The 15,966-nt window shown below is 46.6% G+C and overlaps 1 non-coding gene across 1 annotated transcript; it reads left to right on the top strand.

The window, feature by feature from the left end:
• Window positions 1-9,261: 9,261 nt before the first annotated feature.
• LOC135811085 (U6 spliceosomal RNA) lies at window positions 9,262-9,367 on the top strand. The gene has a single exon (XR_010552553.1). It is a non-coding gene; the product is annotated as a U6 spliceosomal RNA (small nuclear RNA).
• Window positions 9,368-15,966: the final 6,599 nt, after the last annotated feature.

Here is a 15,966-nt window from a genome sequence, read left to right as displayed (position 1 = left end):
AGCGCCAGCTCCGCCAGCTGGATCCAACCAAGGCTACCGGACCCGATGGCATCCCTGCCAGAGTTCTGAAGCAGTGCTCAAAAGTTTTGGCTGCACCACTTGCCAAGCTGTTCTCACTCTGTGTTCGGTGCCATGTCCAGCCCTCTCTCTGGAAAGTAGCCCGTGTGGTCCCGATACACAAGAAGCAATCTCATTCTGCTGTTAAGAACTACCGACCTGTGTCCTTGTTATCTGTTGTCTCCAAAGTCATGGAGAAGATTGTCAACACTGCCATAATCAATCATCTTGAGCATGAAAAGGCTCTGTCCATCCACCAGTACGGATTCCGGCAGGGGCTCAGCACATCTGACCTTCTCACGTCTCTCAACCACTCCTGGGTCTCCGAAGTCAACCGTGGTGGCGCAGTCCGCGTGCTGGCTGTCGACATAGCAGGAGCATTCGACAAAGTTTCACACCGAGGCGTGCTCCACAAGGCTGCGTCATATGGCATCACTGGTCCCCTCCTCAACTGGCTGTCTGACTACCTGTATGACAGGAAGTTGCAGGCAGTAGTCGGCGGAGCATCTTCAGGACCATACAAGATTGATGCTGGGGTCCCACAAGGGAGCATCCTTGGGCCCACACTGTTTTTGCTGTACGTGAATGACGCCTGCGACGTCCTACCGGAAGGGATCACTCCGGCTGTTTACGCAGATGACACCACGCTTTATGCCCACATCCCAACGCCACATGCTGTGACAGAAGTGTGCCGCAACCTCCAAGCTGGTGTGGATGCACTTGCTGAATGGGGTGCTCAGTGGCGCGTTACTTTTGAGCCAACGAAATCACAGGCCATGACTGTGTCCCGCCACCGCAGACCCTGGGAGACACCACCCATCAAGTTCAACGGCACAGCGGTCCCAGAATGCTCGCGGCTGAAGCTCCTTGGAGTGACGTTTGATGCCCATCTAACATACTCGGAGCATCTTCGAGGAACTGCAGTTCGTGCCACACAGCGAATTGGTTTCTTCCGGAAGGCGTGTCATGTCCTGGACCCACCGGGCCGGGCCACAGTATACCGGGGGTTCATTCGGCCTCTAATGGAGTACTGTCCACTTGTATGGATGGGAGCTGCGGCTACCCATCTCTCACAGCTGGACCGAGTCCAGCATCGTGCCCTCACCCAGATTGGGACAGGGGCTGCAATGGACACTCTGTCCCTGCGGCGCCGTGTGGCCGGCCTCACAACTCTGTACAAGCTCCATTACATCGCAAGCCCGCCAGCTCTTGCAGCGACACGCCCAGCCAGGGCCATCACACCCGCCATCGCGCCTGCCACACGTCGCCGCTCGGCAGCCAACCTTGCGCACGAGCTTCAACTCCAGACAGCCCTACCTGCCAGATCGTGCAATGTTGCGCTGCGCTCTTTCCCGGAGTGCCTCATCGAAGCCTGGAATGAACTGCCAGCCACTCTCCTACGCGATGCACCGTCTGCCAAAGGGATGCAGCAGTTCAAGGTTCAGACCTACCGCTACCTGAAACGGTCGGGTTGGTCATTGGCCACGGACATCGCCCCCTAGGCTACTGCCAGTACGACCCTGTTCATGTTCTCGGAGCACTCCCTTCTCATCAAACTCCCAATCCATCTGTCTTTATCTCTCTCTAACTCTCCTCTAATCTTTCGTCAAATCTGCACTGCAATCAGCCTCTACCTTCGCCTCAGCATCATGATCTTGACACTGCTATATTTGTACTTGTTTGCGTACTTGTTTGCACTCATATCTTGGAGTAACAAGTTTCCTGGTTTCCTACCCCCCCCCCCCCCACCCCATCCTCTCTTTCCTACCCTAAGAGTTCTTGCTCTCCTGCTCCCCCTCCCCGCCCTTCCACTCCCCATTTTGTTTCCTTTGGTGCACATGTGCAGCTGTGATGCCGAGACCCTTGGTCGGCTGAGCTTCACAGGTCCCACCCACTCCGTCCTGCTGGATATGTACCATTGTGTCGAGTTCTTCGCCTCATTTTAGTTCATCATGCAGTGAGTGTTCAATAGTAAAAAAAAAAAAAAAAAAAAAAAAAAAAAAAGTGTGCACCGTTGCCTTTAGTCTGCACCGTTGCTGCAACTGCACGCTGAAGGGTGGAGCATTTCAAAGATGTAGCATAAATACCGAGCGAGACAAAACTCTTTCACTTCGCTTTGCATTTGAGTTAGTGGTGAGAGACAGAGTTTTTCTCTTCGCTTGTTGAGAATTCCGTCGCGCCGCAGCAGCCTTTGCGAACTCTCCGGAGCGTGATTTGAAGATAGGGTTTGAAACGTGACGTGCTGCTGTTCCCTTCTGCTCCTGTTGGAGGGAAAGTATTTCTGAGGAGATAATAACGACCAGGCAAGGTCAGCAGGAATACAAGCAGTAGAAGTAATGGCAACGGAAGATCCGCGCACAGTGGAGGAGTCCTTCTTCGAGGAATATTTCACAAAGTTTAGCAAGAACTTTGTAGACCCGGATAAGTTGGCACGAGCGAAGTCTATATGCCACTTCGGCACAACTATTACTATCGCAACTACTGATGATGTGGAGGAAATGGAGGTTCCAGGCTACTGCATTTATGCTACAGAAAGAAGACGTGTCATCAAGGTGGAAACAGGAAGCGCCGGAACTACAAGCGTACTGAAACTACGCAAGATTTATCCTGGAGTTGGAGAGAGGTACAGAAGGAAATTGTTGTATAAAGAACTGCGGATTACCCAGTATGTACAGAGATGCGAGGAAGAAATTCGACAGAACAAACGAGATCGGTTCATTGCAACCTGCAAGCCTTATTGGTATATGTTCAATAGCTACCATGGTTTTGAACTTGAATATTATCCAGAAGGCTCACTAGCGCAGATGCCCAGCACTCTGCTGCATGATAATGAGCGACTCGGTTTACTGCGGGATGCTGCTCAACGTCTTCAATTCCTCAACTCTCTAGGTATTATGCATTCTGACGTAAAGCCTTCAAACTTCTGCGTTAGCATGCGAGCTGACGGCACAAGGATCGCGAAGTTGATCGACCTAGGCTCTGCTAAATTTGCAGGCGAGTTCATCAATAGGTGCCATATGGATGATACTCCTGCATATAGACCGCCTGAACTCTTCCCACGCCTGGACCTAGCCCACACAGGACACGATTGGGTGATGGTAAATCCATCAGCAGACTCCTGGAGGTTTGGACTGTGCATTCTAGAAGTAATGACTCGGCGAAGCTTCCACTCATTATGGAGTGAAGCTGTACCGCATGACGAATTGTACATGGATTTCATATTGGTGAATGGCCTTATGAAGAGCCGTTCATATATTGAGCCTCTCAAATTCATAGGCTTGTCTACTTCTAGCCTGCCCCACTGTGCGAACAAGCTGATTTTTTATTTGACACGACACAAAGCAGCTGAACGTGTGAACATGGACCAAGTGGTCAATGAGATCAATGAACACCTTGGCTTTGCTCAAAATGTGATTGCAAGGTCCATCGCTGAACATTAAAGTGATATTATGGTAGAATCATGTTCTCAAACTTTTCTCATAATCGTGGTCTTTCTCTTTTCGTTGTAGTTTCCCACCCGCCCTCCCCTTTATTCTCCTTTCTGGATAGGTCCTGCAGGCTACGTTTTCTTCATTTATCTTATGGGGTTATTCTAACCGGTTTTTCCTCAGGGTTGTGCCTCCGCCGGGGTCCTGAGGTTTTTTCCGCCAGCTTCGGGCTGGTTAATTATCCGGCGGCCCCATTCACCACAGCGGTTCACTTTTTGCATCATGTTGGTCTGGTACATACGTGTACATGTATACATGTATATGTGTGAGGTGGCATGCCCTTCTTGTTGCTCATGTATACACAACGCTAAGCTCTTCTTCCATCTTCCACTGTGAGTGAACAAAGACCACACTACTACTGTGATCTGTATCTTTCTGTGGTGTGTGGGTGTGTCTGCGGTGTACGCAGAGTCCAGCTAGCTGGCAAAAACATTGTGTGTTGTTGCTAATGCTGTCTATGTCTCAGTGTGTGCCAGGATATGTGTAGCGAGAAATGTCGTGACACTTATCAGTTGAAAGTCGTCACTAAATTAGGAAACCAAAACAATCAATGTTATAACCAAAATGTTTAGGGAGTTTTTACATTCACAGTGACGATAAATCTTAACCGTCCACCTCTCCACGCTGCGCTCTTGGAAACACGCGAATATTCGTGTGCAGAATTTTGCTCCAAGTCCAAAAAGTCCAAAAAAATCAAGTGTTTTAGCCACGTACTGGGCTGCACGGCGGCGGGCGAAGCCCACCGCCGTGTAGCAGGACTTTTGCCAGCACCCTCGTGACGTTGCAGATATGTGGCTTGATGATTGTAGTTGACGTTGATTTAGTGACTTTGGCAAGTTTGAGTATAATAATAATATAATAATAATAATCTTTATTATAGGATCTCCCAGAGGCGATGGCCTGTCGAGGGGATCTCCTGATGCAAATCATGCAATAGAAATACACAGTGAGGAAAACTACACGTGTTACAGTATATGCTACATAAATTAGCAATAAACACAGGGCTGGGTTGTTAAAAATAAAACAATTAATTTAAATGTCCAGGGATATACCACTACAGTCAAATTTAAAACTTTTCACGTGCAAGCGATATTGCTGCTGAAATTTTGAAAGTGAATCTTGGGATGTCAGCCTTGGTGGAAGGCAGTTCCACAGCTTTCCGATCTTATGCAGAAAGAGAGAGGAAGAGATGCGGCCATGAGAATTGAAAATCAGTTTGTTTGGTCGGCGTGCGCTAGAAGAGATATTGATGTCAAAGCGGGATAGATAATCTGGGTGCCAATGGATATACTTGAACAAAACGGTGATGGAAATGTAAGTGCGTCGGAAGTGAAGGGATTCCAAATTACACAGCCTATTTAAATTATTCTTCGATTCATAGCGATCAAAATCAATCTTCGCAGACCGCAGCAGGCATCTGCAGATCTTTGCTTGTAAAATGTCAAGCGATTCTAGCTGGCTAGCAGTAAGTCTGAAGCACCAGACAGGGATAGCGTACTCTACTGTGGGTCGTACATATGACTTGTAGAGTAGGGCAATATGTGCATGCGATAGATGACGGCCCATAAAGCATAACAAATTTACACGTTGGCGAAACTTTTTGAACACAGTAGTGAAATGGTCTTGGAATTTAAGATTAGTGCTGATCTCAACGCCTAGATGGATTACGGTACTTTTAACATTGAGTGGTACGTTGTCCATTTGGACAGACGAAGAGGGTGGATGAGCATAGTTGGAGAACATGGTGGTCTTGGCCGCAGCAAACTCCCCGTGAATGCCTCTAGCCCAGCGCTGGCAGCTTGTTAAATCCAACTGGAAATTGGCCAGATTCTCACCAACAGGTAAACCGATGTTATGAGTGTTGAGCAGTGTAACATCATCAGCAAATAGATAAGGGGCGCTGTGGGTCAATGTGTCGGGAAGGGTATTGATGTAGATTAAAAACAGCAGGGGTGCAAGATGTGAGCCTTGAGGGACACCACAATTCAAAAGATATTGGGGAGAGATCGTCTCCTTAATCTTGACAGCTATCGTTCTCTGATTGAGGTAGCATTCAAACCATTTCACTGAGTTTCGAGTCATAAAAGTACTCAGCCTCTCAATCAGGGTTGGATGATGAACCTTATCGAAGGCTTTCCTGAAGTCAAGAAATGCACAATCATATCTGTTGTGTTTGTCCGAGACACGAGCCATCTGGTGAGTAAGCAGGATAAGTTGGTCCGTTGCTGATCGCTGTGGAACATATGCAAATTGGGACGGTGATATTAATTTGTTGCGATGCAGGAAGCTGCTGAGACTCAGTGCTATCCGGTATTCGAAAAGGCGACTGACGGGATGCAGCAGTGAAATAGGACGATAATTTGTTGGTGAAGAGGCACTTCCTTTGCCTTTATATAATGGGGTAACAGAGGCCGATTTCCAGGAATTGGGGAAGCACGAAGTAGATAAGCTTAAGTTAAACAGGAATGAGAGGGATTCACACAGTAAATCTGCCATTGAGCGTAGTATCGGTATCATGTGATTTGCTGAGGTGGATTTTCGGGGGGATAGGTGTGTTAGGTCGTAATGGACTTGACCAGGACTAAATTTAGAAATGCTGTACAAAGTGGTGCAAGCACTTAATGATGGCGCTTGAGAGGGTTGTCCATTCACTGCCGGTGGCACTGAACACTGGGCTGCAAAATGTTGAGCAAGAAGATCGCATTTTTCATGCTCCGTGGTGGCGCTGGCGTCACCATCTGTAAGATCAGGGACTGACGACTTGCTGCCAGCAATGTTACAAAACTGCTTGGCCCTTTTCCACCATACATATCCGCCCTTACTGCAATTCTTTGATATACTAGCAGCCTCACGGTCAAGGAAAGCGTGTCTGGCCGCTCGAAGCTTCTTTCTGTAAAAGTTCCGCGATAAGCAATAAGCTGCTTTCGCCTCAATACACTGAGGGTTGCGCAGGTAAGCACGGTACAGTACATTCTGTCTCCGCTTCAGTTTGTGTAGATTTGGCGTGTACCAGCTCTGCTTTCGACGCTCCTGTTGACTGGTCAAGATAGAAGATCTGTCTACTAGATTCTGAAAATGAGATTCCCACGCTTTCCAAGCTGAATCCACAAGTTCAGTCCCCATTACGCGCTCAAGAAACGGTTCCTGTTCTATTAGTATGCGCAGTCTGGCGAAATCCGTTGTTCTGCGTAGTCGACATTCTCGACGCTGGGTTGGTGTGCAGAGAGATAGCGAGGCAATGACAGGACAATGATCAGATAAGGGCTCAAGTGTGTGTGTAGAGTATATCATGTCTGGTATGTTGGTTGCTATGATGTCGAGCAACGGGTTTTGACCGCTTCTAAGATTAGGTCGTGTACCAGTCCCTTCATTCATCACATTGAAACCGAACTTCACGAAAGCCGACTGCAGAGCCCTACCATTGCAGTCTGTGGTGTCAGTGTCTTTCCAGGCTCGGTTCTTGGCATTGAAGTCGCCTACAATTACGCTATTGTGTTGGTCAAACAGATCAGAGAGCTGATCGAGCGTAGATATTAAAGAACTTATAGGTTGTCTTGGGGGCCGGTACCAAACAGATAAGAAAACAGGTCGGCTTGGATGCTTGATCTCAACAGTCATCATTTCGCAGCTACCATACGTAAATTCTGGGTGAAAATCGCAGCTCAAGTGGTCCTTAACATAGATTGCTACGCCACCCCCACCAAGCTGTGACCATGGTAGGGATGTACTGCTTCTGTCCCTTCGGTATAGTTTATAACCTGGTATGGTTACAACATTATCAGGAATGGTGGGATTTAGCCACGTTTCTGTTAGACAAAGAATATCCAGAGATTCTTGTGTCAATAGGTTCAATACTTCGGCTTGTTTACTCAGGAGACTACAACAGTTGGAAATACATATTCGGCATGCTTTTTGCTTCGGAGATCCCCGGGGTTCCTATGCCGAGTTGGTCTGCAGTAACCTCTGAATTTCTGCATCTGAAGCTGTTTTACCTTCGACAAGTATGCTGTCAAGTGGAAGGGAGCATTTGACACCATTGGCGCGGAGTTTCTTGAATGTTGGTAGGGTACGGCGTCGAGTTTCCTGTTGCTTTCTTGTCAGGTCATGATTAACGTATACGTTATGTGCACCATGCTTTAGGCCAAAACGATTTTTCATGAGGTGCGCCTTCGTATCTGCATTGGTTTTTACGTGAATTAACCTTGGTTTGTCCCCAGATGGCTTGCCAATTCGCTTTACCTCGATTGTGGCAGGGTTGATTTCAGGTACCAAAGTACGAATGAGTTGTGGTGGTGTGAAGAAGTCAGGTAGGAGTCAGTACTAGGCAGTAGTGGAACGTGAGTGGTAGTCTTTGCCGAGTTTTGAGGGTATCCTGGATTTGGTTTGCAGCGCAGTGGAAATGGCTTGCTGTGGAGGTCCCATACCAGCACTGGATGTTGTATCAAAGGTACGATCTCGTAGCACGCCCTAAACATTCAAAAATTCAAAACTTGACTCCGGTCTGTGGGAGTCTGTGAGAGAACGCGCACTTGTGCTGTAGTGACGGATTCCAGGGCCACGTTGAGGGGCCCTATCCCACCACCCATGGCTGCTTCTGGACCTTTTTTTAGGTTTGGGTCCCGCGCACGGACAGAATGGGCAAGAAAATGTGAAAAAACTTGTGAATGCATTTTGTTGGCTCCTGCAGTCCTGGGTGGCTCGCACACCGTGGTAGGCCTCGACCAAATATGCTTGCGCATATTTCAGCATATTTTGTGAGACAGTTCATATATGGCATATTGAGCGACAAAGGGAATATTGGAATGAAGCCAGCATATAATTCAAATATTCTGAAGAAAATGAGGACAAAACATTCATATTATGAACAAAATGCGTTCAGAAATGCCTTTTATGGATGAATTTGGAATGGTTGAGGCGTTTGCTACATTTCCCCATGGATTAACACTATCGCTACGGTTTCTGGGGACACACCCCAGCCATAGAATTCCGCATGTGTTTTGATTTGCACCATAAGCATGATAGCCGTGAAGCCATTGATTATTCCAAGGTTGTAATTTTACTGAAATGATCTACACCTCCTGCTTATGTTGAGCATATTTTAGAATATTTTGGCATATCTTTTTGCATATCTTGCTTAATCTTTGGCATATTCTGGACGTTTTCCCTGATATGCGACGAGCATCATAATTTATGCTCTTTTTTTAGCATATTTGGTCGAGGCCTATACCGTCGCACTATGCCGGAATTTTTTCCGGCCTCAAAAGCCTGTCAGTGAGGCGCAAGAACTTGTAAATCATGTCCAGAGGGCCAGCATAGTGGCAGGAGTGTGTGGTGAAAAATTCACTCAAATTCATGGAGAGACACCAAAGTTACGGTCAATTGAATGCCATATGAAATTTTTGGGTAGGCTGCTACCAAGAATCCTGGATGCTGTCTACAAAATATACACCATTCATGCCCTAAGTCAACAGCAACTTTTAAAACATTCTGACCTGTGATTGGTTTACACTGGCAGTTGCCATGACGACGCAGTAGGCGGGCACTGCGCGAGACACCACAAGCCAAGGACATCATTCTTGTTTGCAGATCATGCATTCGCTAAATTCCTAGGTTATAATTATAGTGTCTATTCGTATTGTCCGTAACGCGTTTCCTGATCATACGCACTTGCAAAGGCGTAGGCAGTGTATAAGCCACCCCCGATGGTAATAATGTTGTATCACTTCGGTGTTACATATACTAAAATTGGAACGATACAGAGAAGATTAGCATGGCCCCTGCGCAAGGATGACACGCAAATTCGTGAAGCGTTCCATATTTTTTGCCAGTCCAGGCTACAGTGAGGTGCTTGGCACCATGCGGGCGCCGGGCATGGTACTTGAAAGATGCTTTTTCTTCACAACATCGGTTTTGTTCAAGTTTGATGAAACAATTTTCAGATTCGTATATCTGCGACAATACAAGATGAGGAAGTGAATTTTGAGGTGCCTATGACGTCATCAAGTATAGGAGGCCAACAAAGTGGGGAGGCGTAAAACCCGAAAACGGATTTTTTTAATGAGAAACTGAGAAAAGGGCCTATGAATCATTCTGCAAATGTACACCAAATGTTATCAACTATCGACTGCCATCCACCCTAGACAACTGTGCATCCCTTACTGGTGCAGCACGGCTTGTACCGGATAGGCGAACTCCTCAAGCGCAAGCTACTACTAGTGTTTGCCTGGAGGTGCCTTCACGGGAAAGCTAGTGCCACGTTGTCAGTACTGTTCGTCAGATCTGCTGGCAGGAGAACCCGTCATCAGAGGTCCAGTGGTCTGCTCAGTCAGCCATCCTCCACTCGCTCTGGTGCTTCTCGGCCGTCCGTCGCAGGATCTGCACTCTGGAACCTGCTGCCGGATGACGTTCGGACCATAGCAAGACAGGAAAAGTTTAGCATAAGTTGCCTACCATATTGTTGCTCAGACTAGCCCTCCACCTAGCTCTTCTCGACCAACCCCTGATACCCGCTTGGCTCCTGTGTCAGATACTTCTTCTTTCGTAATTTTCTAATTCCTGTCCTCTCTTTTCTAAATGCGTCTTATCCATTCGCCTTTATATCATTGGGCCTAGTTCCCGTTTATTGTGCGAATTAAAATAAACCAACCAAAAAACCAAGGCAACTGCTCAGCGCAAGCCCTTAGCAAACACCCAGGGATGACATCACTGCATATGGCTTTGCAGGGATTTATCCGTTCTAGGAGCCTCCAAGGAACTTGACGTCATCTGAGGTGGTTGACTGCAAGGTCAGCATAGAGTCTTGCGGCTGTGCACCAACACGAATGTGATGCTGTGCTGGACGGGTCACTTACAATGCCGTGGTAGGCGTTGGAGACTTTTGTGATGTGGCACGTAACGTCGGCTATTGCCAATCAACAAAGCTCCGTTGGACTTCGGTTCAGCGGTGGTACACACACGTCAAGTACACACGGATTACGTGCGACTTAACCTCCCTAGTGGTCCTTAGTATTAGACCTTAGCCTTGACTGTAGCCAGTGTAGGGAGCCAAAGGGCCGGCAAGAAACACATCACGCTAGCTGTCTTTGAATGTACGGCTCGGGACAAGTAGAAAAGAAAATCCTGTCAGCTTTTCCATTCTTTTGGTTGGTATAGTCAAGTATCTAATTCTTACTGGTGTCGTCATCGTCCAGAGCAATTAGCTAGTGTTGCGCTGATTCGAATTGTACTTCAACTGCTTTGTCAAGACTTAGCACCATTCGAGTAAACCAACATGTCACCTGGTGTAGCTGAATTAAGCGCGGCAAAGCCACGCAAAGATGTAGCATAAAAACCGAGGCGCGACAAAACTCTTTCACTTCGCTTTGCATTTGAGTTAGTGGTGAGAGAGAGAGTTTTTCTCTTCGCTTGTTCAGTATTCCATCACGCTGCAGCAGCCTTTGCGAACTCTCCCGGGCGTGATTTGAAGATAGATTTTGAAACGTGAGTGCTGCTGGTCCCTTCTGCTCCCGTTGGAGGGAAAGTATTTCTGATGAGTTAATAACGACCAGGCAATGTCGGCAGGTATACAAGCAGTAGAAGTAATGGCAACGGAAGATCCGCGCAAAGTGGAGGAGTCCTTCTTCGAGGAATATTTCACAAAGTTAAGCAAGAACTTTGTAGACCCGGATAAGTTGGCACGAGCGAAGTCTATATGCCACTTCGGCACAACTATTACTATCGCAACTACTGATGATGTGGAGGAAATGGAGGTTCCAGGCTACTGCATTTATGCTACAGAAAGAAGACGTGTCATCAAGGTGGAAACAGGAAGAGCTGGAACTACAAGCGTGCTGAAACTACGCAAGATTTATCCTGGTATTGAAGAAAGGTACAAAAGGAAGTTCTTGTATAAAGAACTGTTAATTACCCAGTATGTACAGAGATGTGAGGAAGAAATTCGACAGAACAAACGAGATCGGTTCATTGCAACCTGCAAGCCTTATTGGTATATGTTCAATAGCTACCATGGTTTTGAACTTGAATATTTTCCAGAAGGCTCACTAGCGCAGATGCCCAGCACTCTGCTGCATGATAATGAGCGACTCGGTTTACTGCGGGATGCTGCTCAAGGTCTTCAATTCCTCAACTCTCTAGGTATTATGCATTCTGACGTAAAGACTTCAAACTTCTGCGTAAGCATGCGAGCCAATGGTACAAGGATCGCGAAGTTGATCGACCTAGGTTCTGCTAAATTTGAGGGCGAGTTCATCAATAGGTGCCATATGGATGATACTTCTGCATATAGACCGCCCGAACTCTTCCCACGCCTGGACCTAGCCCACACAGGACACGATTGGGTGATGGTAAATCCTTTAGCAGACTCCTGGAGGTTTGGACTGTGCATTCTAGAAGTAATGACTCGGCGAAGCTTCCACTCATTATGGAGTGAAGCTACACAGCAAGACGAATTGTACATGGATTTCATATTGGTGAATGGCCTTATGAAGAGCCGTTCATATATTGAGCCTCTCAAATTCATAGGCTTGTCTACTTCTAGCCTGCCCCATTGTGCGAACAAGCTGATCTTTTATTTGATACGACACAAAGCAGCTGAACGTGTGAACATGGACCAAGTGGTCAAGGAGATTAATGAACACCTTGGCCTTGCTCAAAATGTGATTGCAAGCTCCATCGCTGAACATTAAAGTGATTTTAAAAGGTAAAATCATGCAAACTCGTACCTAGACTTTTGTACTGTATTCTTCCTTAATTTTTTCCATCCCTGATTATTAAAGTGTTTTTCAAGGTAGTGCTAATTTTCGTTGGCTGAGCGTAGCAAATGAAACGAAAAATGTATTTTTGCCAGCATTTTCAACATAGTTACAGCACTAGGATTTCGTCAGCTGGTTTTTTGTCAGTGTTCTCAAACTTTTCTCTTCATCGTGGTCTTTCTCTTTTCGTTGTAGTTTCCCACCCGCCCTCCCCTTTATTCTCACTTCTGGATAGGTCCTACAGGCTACGTTTTGTTCATTTATCTTATGGGGTTACTCTAACCGGTTTTTGTTGTTGTTGTTGTTGTTGTTGTTGTTGTTGTTGTTGTTGTTGTTGTTGTTGTTGTTGTTGTTTTCTTTATTTGAATTCGCTAAAACCAAACGGACAGAATTGTCCAGTGACAAGGGAGCGAATGATGAGCGTCATAATCACTATGCATCAAAACATCTCAGGACAAAATGAGACAGACTATATTAAGGGAGGGACTGCACAACACTTGTACATAAAGGGGAGTACGAGAACAAAGGCGCGGCAGAAGTCGAAGCAAGAAAGCAATCAACGCCAGAGATATTTTTGTCCACCAAAAACGGAGAGAGAGAGAGAGAGAGATCCGAGAGCGAGAGAGAGACAGAGAGAGAGACAGAGAGACTAACAAATGAGGGCTGAGACCTCTACAACAGGGCTTTACGTTTGAAAACAACCGCACGAATTAACAAGCAAGTTGTCAGAGAACAGGGAGAGAGACGGGCAGGCAGGCCAGCAGGCAGGCATATAATGAAAATATGGTGATAGTGGTCCGTCTGACCTCAAGGGTTCATGCTGTGTGGAACAGCAGCAGTGCGAAATTGGGCCGGGTGTGGTATGGCCCGCACCTCGCTGGGCAACGCATTCCAGAGCCTAGCTCCTTGGAACGCCAGACAACCCTTACCCAGCTCAGTGCGGGTTGGCGGTGGTCTTAGACCCATAGATAATGGCAGCCCAGTAGGAGCGTCACTGGTTGGTAGCAACAGCACTTGCAGTGTGGGGCTAGCACGGGAGTAGCGGCAAAGAATCATCCTGGTACAAGATGGTCCAACGCAGCGGCATCAACACCAAGCAACGTCACCTCACAATTAACTAGACCACCAGAAAATCAACCGGACAAGACACCTACTGGCGTGGCAGTGACAGGAACTGCATCAACCAGAAGAATGACAAGATCGGCAAAGGCGGCGATGGCAGCGACTAAAGCACAGACAGAGGCAACGGCTAGGGTCCACTCGACTAGCCATGTGAAATCGGATGTGTCTACCGCACATGCTGATTGTTCTGATGTTAGTTCTGATAAGTATGAGTCGTCCATTGCTAGTCATTTGTTTGAGCATCGTGATTGTCGTGCTGTGTATTCAGATGATTGTTTTTCGATTGTGTCACGTGTACGCAGTGCTAGATTGCTGAATGTTTTGGAAGCTGTATACATCCACACAAAAAACCCAACCTTTGCAAGCAGAAACAAATCAAATTCACACTTAGGCTGTTAGGTAGGTCGTCAAAACTTCGTTAGTTACATGTATGTCCAGTGGTTGTCTCTGACTCTTGTTGTCGCACTACATGTCACGCGTATTGAGTTTTCTCGCATTTGCACCTTTGTATCATTATTGCAATTTTCGCTGTTTACTTTAGCTATCTTCTTTCTTTCTTTTTTTACGCTGTTTTACCACCTTCTTACTGTATTCAGTCCACTGTTCCTGTTCCTTTTCCCTTGCCTATATATATACTCAGTAAGACTATGCCTGCAGCTGCAGAAAAAGTGCTCAACATCCAATTTCTTGGGGGGAGCAATGACACATGTCACCAAACAATGGATCAATATTTCGCTACTCCGAGTTTCATGCACGTGCATGAAACTCGGAGTAGCGAAATATTACGAGTGATCCATTGTTCGGTGACATGTATATATTATAATTATACATATACATGTATGTGTGTGTGAGGTGGCATGCCCTTCTTCTTGCTCATGTATACACTACGCTAAGCTCTTCCATCTTCCACCGTGAGTGAACAAAGACCACACTACTACTGTGATCTGTATCTTTCTGTTGTGTGTGGGTGTGTCTGCGGTGTACGCAGAGGCCAGCTAGCTGGCAAAAACATTGTGTGTTGTTGCTAATGCTGTCTATGTCTCAGTGTGTGCCAGGATATGTGAAGCGAGAAATGTCGTGACACTTATCAGTTGAAAGTCGTCACTAAATTAGGAAACCAAAACAATCAATGTTATAACCAAAATGTTTAGGGAGTTTTTACATTCACAGTGACGATAAATCCTAACCGTCCACCTCTCCACGCTGCGCTCTTGGCCCTCATTCACAACACACTCCATATGGACCATAGCGAGGAAGTTCGTTCTTCGGTAGATGTTCCATTTCCTCCAGGCAGGTGTTTCGCTAATTAAGAGCTCCTCAGTGGAGGTAGATAACGAATGGATAGAAGTTCAAGGTGTGAGGATATTTATAGGGTAAAGTGGCGCAATTGCACATACTTAGAAAAGTTGCATACCCAAAGAAGTTGAGAAAGACAAAGGTTCTAAAGGTGATAATGCCTTCCAACCAAGATTACCGTTATATTTCTGTTTCAGAATTTCGGTCACAATTTTGCGCTCATTATAAACAGCATATATTTGCCTGCACAAGTCGCTTCACTAGTATATAAATCAATGATCATTTTCACTGTTAGGAGATCCCCCCGATAGGCTATGCCTTTGGGAAATTCTTTTTTAATAAACAAAATAATAACGAAACGCGGAATGCTGCTGGAACATGGATACAAATGGCGCTAAAATTATCGCAGTACGGGTGCAGGTTTTGGAGGTTCCAATTTTCTGTACGAATTTCTTATCCAACCGTTATAAAGAGACTTGATTTGCTACCTTCCTTAGAACCAAGTGTGTCGGCTCCGCTGCCCTAATATTCCTTAGCTCGATATCCTGGGCCATTCTTCTAGCCAGATGGTCTGCTTGTTTGCTTGGCGGCCATTGTAGTTGCTGGAGTTTTCCTGCTTCAGTTGCTGGGGAGCGGTCGTGCGTTTCCCGTGCTGGTACGCTTTGGACAGTTGGCTGTGGTGGAGTAGTTTGCCTGTGTGGCGGGCTGGAGTAATATGATCACCTACTGTTTCACACTTCCTGCTGGACTGTGTTACCGCGTACCGGTACATGGCATGTACGCCCGCTACGGAGCACGGAGCACGGACGACGGTACGGGTAAAACCTTCGCTACATCTAGGTTTGACTATTTCTGGTCACTCCAGTCCTCGCTACACCTAGGGTTCCCAGTAAAAAGGCAGTAGCCTGTTGGGACTCCCCTAGTAAAATAATAAAAACTAATACTACTACTACTACTACTACTACTACTACTACTACTACTACTACTACTACTACTACTACTACTACTACTACTACTACTACTACTACTACTACTACTACTACTACTACTACTACTACTACTACTACTACTACTACAGACGACGGTGCAGGCCCCGCCTTCGCTACACTTGTGCTTTGCGGTGAGATGCGGATACCCGGGTCTTGCGGACAGTGTGCTGGTGCTGCGGGTGATGATGTAGTCAACTGGATGCAGTGGTGATCAGCAGCGGGAATGTTGCAGGTTCGTGGCACTCGCCCATGTTGCTTATGTAG

Source organism: Sycon ciliatum, chromosome 2, assembly GCF_964019385.1.
Source record: "Sycon ciliatum chromosome 2, ocSycCili1.1, whole genome shotgun sequence".
NCBI classification, from domain to species: domain Eukaryota; kingdom Metazoa; phylum Porifera; class Calcarea; order Leucosolenida; family Sycettidae; genus Sycon; species Sycon ciliatum.
Note: the sequence above shows the minus strand (reverse complement) of the source record. Positions and strands in the feature narration are given on the sequence as shown.